The following is a 6,000-nucleotide window of genomic DNA, read 5'->3' as shown; positions in this document are numbered from 1 at the left end:
CATGTTACAGGCATGATCCTAACATGTAACAGGCATGAACCTAACATGTTACAGGCATGATCCTAACATGTAACAGGCATGAACCTAACATGTTACAGGCATGAACCTAACATGTTACAGGCATGAACCTAACATGTTACAGGCATGATCCTAACATGTTACAGGCATGAACCTAACATGTAACAGGCATGAACCTAACATGTAACAGGCATGAACCTAACATGTAACAGGCATGAACCTAACATGTTACAGGCATGATCCTAACATGTAACAGGCATGATCCTAACATGTAACAGGCATGAACCTAACATGTAACAGGCATGAACCTAACATATAACAGGCATGAACCTAACATGTAACAGGCATGAACCTAACATGTAACAGGCATGATCCTAACATGTAACAGGCATGAACCTAACATGTAACAGGCATGATCCTAACATGTAACAGGCATGAACCTAACATGTAACAGGCATGATCCTAACATGTAACAGGCATGAACCTAACATGTAACAGGCATGAACCTAACATGTAACAGGCATGAACCTAACATGTAACAGGCATGAACCTAACATGTAACAGGCATGAACCTAACATGTAACAGGCATGAACCTAACATGTTACAGGCATGATCCTAACATGTAACAGGCATGAACCTAACATGTTACAGGCATGATCCTAACATGTAACAGGCATGAACCTAACATGTTACAGGCATGATCCTAACATGTAACAGGCATGAACCTAACATGTTACAGGCATGAACCTAACATGTTACAGGCATGATCCTAACATGTAACAGGCATGAACCTAACATGTTACAGGCATGATCCTAACATGTAACAGGCGTGAACCTAACATGTTACAGGCGTGATCCTAACATGTTACAGGCATGATCCTAACATGTTACAGGCATGATCCTAACATGTTACAGGCATGATCCTAACATGTTACAGGCATGATCCTAACATGTTACAGGCATGATCCTAACATGTAACAGGCATGAACCTAACATGTTACAGGCATGAACCTAACATGTTACAGGCATGATCCTAACATGTAACAGGCATGAACCTAACATGTTACAGGCATGATCCTAACATGTAACAGGCGTGAACCTAACATGTTACAGGCGTGATCCTAACATGTTACAGGCATGATCCTAACATGTTACAGGCATGATCCTAACATGTTACAGGCATGATCCTAACATGTTACAGGCATGATCCTAACATGTTACAGGCATGAACCTAACACGTTACAGGCATGATCCTAACACGTTACAGGCATGATCCTAACACGTTACAGGCATGATCCTAACACGTTACAGGCATGATCCTAACACGTTACAGGCATGATCCTAACACGTTACAGGCATGATCCTAACACGTTACAGGCATGATCCTAACATGTTACAGGCATGATCCTAACATGTTACAGGCATGATCCTAACATGTTACAGGCATGATCCTAACATGTTACAGGCATGATCCTAACATGTTACAGGCATGATCCTAACATGTTACAGGCATGATCCTAACATGTTACAGGCATGATCCTAACATGTTACAGGCATGATCCTAACATGTTACAGGCATGATCCTAACATGTTACAGGCATGATCCTAACATGTTACAGGCATGATCCTAACATGTTACAGGCATGATCCTAACATGTTACAGGCATGATCCTAACATGTTACAGGCATGATCCTAACATGTTACAGGCATGATCCTAACATGTTACAGGCATGATCCTAACATGTAACAGGCATGATCCTAACATGTAACAGGCATGATCCTAACATGTAACAGGCATGATCCTAACATGTAACAGGCATGATCCTAACATGTAACAGGCATGATCCTAACATGTAACAGGCATGATCCTAACATGTTACAGGCATGATCCTAACATGTTACAGGCATGATCCTAACATGTTACAGGCATGATCCTAACATGTTACAGGCATGATCCTAACATGTTACAGGCATGATCCTAACATGTTACAGGCATGATCCTAACATGTTACAGGCATGATCCTAACATGTTACAGGCATGATCCTAACATGTTACAGGCATGATCCTAACATGTTACAGGCATGATCCTAACATGTTACAGGCATGATCCTAACATGTTACAGGCATGATCCTAACATGTTACAGGCATGATCCTAACATGTTACAGGCATGATCCTAACATGTTACAGGCATGATCCTAACATGTTACAGGCATGATCCTAACATGTTACAGGCATGATCCTAACATGTTACAGGCATGATCCTAACATGTTACAGGCATGATCCTAACATGTTACAGGCATGATCCTAACATGTTACAGGCATGATCCTAACATGTTACAGGCATGATCCTAACATGTTACAGGCATGATCCTAACATGTTACAGGCATGATCCTAACATGTTACAGGCATGATCCTAACATGTTACAGGCATGATCCTAACATGTTACAGGCATGATCCTAACATGTTACAGGCATGATCCTAACATGTTACAGGCATGATCCTAACATGTTACAGGCATGATCCTAACATGTTACAGGCATGATCCTAACATGTTACAGGCATGATCCTAACATGTTACAGGCATGATCCTAACATGTAACAGGCATGATCCTAACATGTAACAGGCATGATCCTAACATGTAACAGGCATGATCCTAACATGTTACAGGCATGATCCTAACATGTAACAGGCATGATCCTAACATGTAACAGGCATGATCCTAACATGTTACAGGCATGATCCTAACATGTTACAGGCATGATCCTAACATGTTACAGGCATGATCCTAACATGTTACAGGCATGATCCTAACATGTTACAGGCATGAACCTAACATGTTACAGGCATGATCCTAACATGTTACAGGCATGAACCCAACATGTTACAGGCATGATCCTAACATGTTACAGGCATGAACCTAACATGTTACAGGCATGATCCTAACATGTTACAGGCATGAACCTAACATGTTACAGGCATGAACCTAACATGTTACAGGCATGATCCTAACATGTTACAGGCATGATCCTAACATGTAACAGGCATGAACCTAACATGTAACAGGCATGAACCTAACATGTAACAGGCATGAACCTAACATGTAACAGGCATGAACCTAACATGTTACAGGCATGATCCTAACATGTAACAGGCATGAACCTAACATGTTACAGGCATGATCCTAACATGTAACAGGCATGATCCTAACATGTAACAGGCATGATCCTAACATGTAACAGGCATGAACCTAACATGTTACAGGCATGAACCTAACATGTTACAGGCATGATCCTAACATGTAACAGGCATGAACCTAACATGTAACAGGCATGAACCTAACATGTTACAGGCATGATCCTAACATGTTACAGGCATGATCCTAACATGTTACAGGCATGATCCTAACATGTTACAGGCATGATCCTAACATGTTACAGGCATGATCCTAACATGTTACAGGCATGATCCTAACATGTAACAGGCATGAACCTAACATGTTACAGGCATGATCCTAACATGTAACAGGCATGAACCTAACATGTTACAGGCATGAACCTAACATGTTACAGGCATGATCCTAACATGTTACAGGCATGATCCTAACATGTAACAGGCATGAACCTAACATGTTACAGGCGTGATCCTAACATGTTACAGGCGTGATCCTAACATGTAACAGGCGTGAACCTAACATGTTACAGGCGTGATCCTAACATGTTACAGGCGTGATCCTAACATGTAACAGGCGTGAACCTAACATGTTACAGGCGTGATCCTAACATGTTACAGGCGTGATCCTAACATGTTACAGGCGTGATCCTAACATGTTACAGGCGTGATCCTAACATGTTACAGGCGTGAACCTAACACGTTACAGGCATGATCCTAACACGTTACAGGCATGATCCTAACACGTTACAGGCATGATCCTAACACGTTACAGGCATGATCCTAACATGTTACAGGCATGATCCTAACATGTTACAGGCATGATCCTAACATGTTACAGGCATGATCCTAACATGTTACAGGCATGATCCTAACATGTTACAGGCATGATCCTAACATGTTACAGGCATGATCCTAACATGTTACAGGCATGATCCTAACATGTTACAGGCATGATCCTAACATGTTACAGGCATGATCCTAACATGTTACAGGCATGATCCTAACATGTTACAGGCATGATCCTAACATGTTACAGGCATGATCCTAACATGTTACAGGCATGATCCTAACATGTTACAGGCATGATCCTAACATGTTACAGGCATGATCCTAACATGTTACAGGCATGATCCTAACATGTTACAGGCATGATCCTAACATGTTACAGGCATGATCCTAACATGTTACAGGCATGATCCTAACATGTTACAGGCATGATCCTAACATGTTACAGGCATGATCCTAACATGTTACAGGCATGATCCTAACATGTTACAGGCATGATCCTAACATGTAACAGGCATGATCCTAACATGTAACAGGCATGATCCTAACATGTAACAGGCATGATCCTAACATGTTACAGGCATGATCCTAACATGTTACAGGCATGATCCTAACATGTAACAGGCATGATCCTAACATGTAACAGGCATGATCCTAACATGTAACAGGCATGATCCTAACATGTTACAGGCATGATCCTAACATGTTACAGGCATGATCCTAACATGTTACAGGCATGATCCTAACATGTTACAGGCATGATCCTAACATGTTACAGGCATGATCCTAACATGTTACAGGCATGATCCTAACACGTTACAGGCATGATCCTAACACGTTACGGCCATGATCCTAACACGTTACGGCCATGATCCTAACACGTTACGGCCATGATCCTAACACGTTACGGCCATGATCCTAACACGTTACGGGCATGATCCTAACACGTTACGGGCATGATCCTAACACGTTACGGGCATGATCCTAACACGTTACGGGCATGATCCTAACACGTTACGGCATGATCCTAACACGTTACGGCCATGATCCTAACACGTTACGGGCATGATCCTAACACGTTACGGGCATGATCCTAACACGTTACGGGCATGATCCTAACATGTTACGGGCATGATCCTAACATGTTACGGGCATGATCCTAACATGTTACGGGCATGATCCTAACACGTTACAGCCATGATCCTAACACGTTACGGGCATGATCCTAACACGTTACGGGCATGATCCTAACATGTTACGGCCATGATCCTAACATGTTACAGGCATGATCCTAACATATTATGGCCATGATCCTAACATTGTGTTGTTGTTGTCATGGTGAAAATGTTGTGTTGTTGTCATGGTGTATCATTGTGTTGTTGTTCTGGTGTATCATTGTGTTGTTGTCATGGTGTATCATTGTGTTGTTGTTCTGGTGTATCATTGTGTTGTTGTTCTGGTGTATCATTGTGTTGTTGTTCTGGTGTATCATTGTGTTGTTGTCATGGTGTATCATTGTGTTGTTGTTCTGGTGTATCATTGTGTTGTTGTCATGGTGTATCATTGTGTTGTTGTTCTGGTGTATCATTGTGTTGTTGTCATGGTGTATCATTGTGTTGTTGTCATGATGTATCATTGTGTTGTTGTCATGGTGTATCATTGTGTTGTTGTCATGGTGTATCATTGTGTTGTTGTCATGGTGTATCATTGTGTTGTTGTTCTGGTGTATCATTGTGTTGTTGTCATGGTGTATCATTGTGTTGTTGTTCTGGTGTATCATTGTGTTGTTGTTCTGGTGTATCATTGTGTTGTTGTTCTGGTGTATCATTGTGTTGTCATGGTGAATCATTGTGTTGTTGTCATGGTGTATCATTGTGTTGTTGTCATGGTGTATCATTGTGTTGTTGTTCTGGTGTATCATTGTGTTGTCATGGTGAATCATTGTGTTGTTGTCATGGTGTATCATTGTGTTGTTGTTCTGGTGTATCATTGTGTTGTTGTTCTGGTGTATCATTG

This window comes from Oncorhynchus gorbuscha, linkage group LG14 (genome assembly GCF_021184085.1).
Source record: "Oncorhynchus gorbuscha isolate QuinsamMale2020 ecotype Even-year linkage group LG14, OgorEven_v1.0, whole genome shotgun sequence".
NCBI classification, from domain to species: domain Eukaryota; kingdom Metazoa; phylum Chordata; class Actinopteri; order Salmoniformes; family Salmonidae; genus Oncorhynchus; species Oncorhynchus gorbuscha.
Note: the sequence above shows the minus strand (reverse complement) of the source record.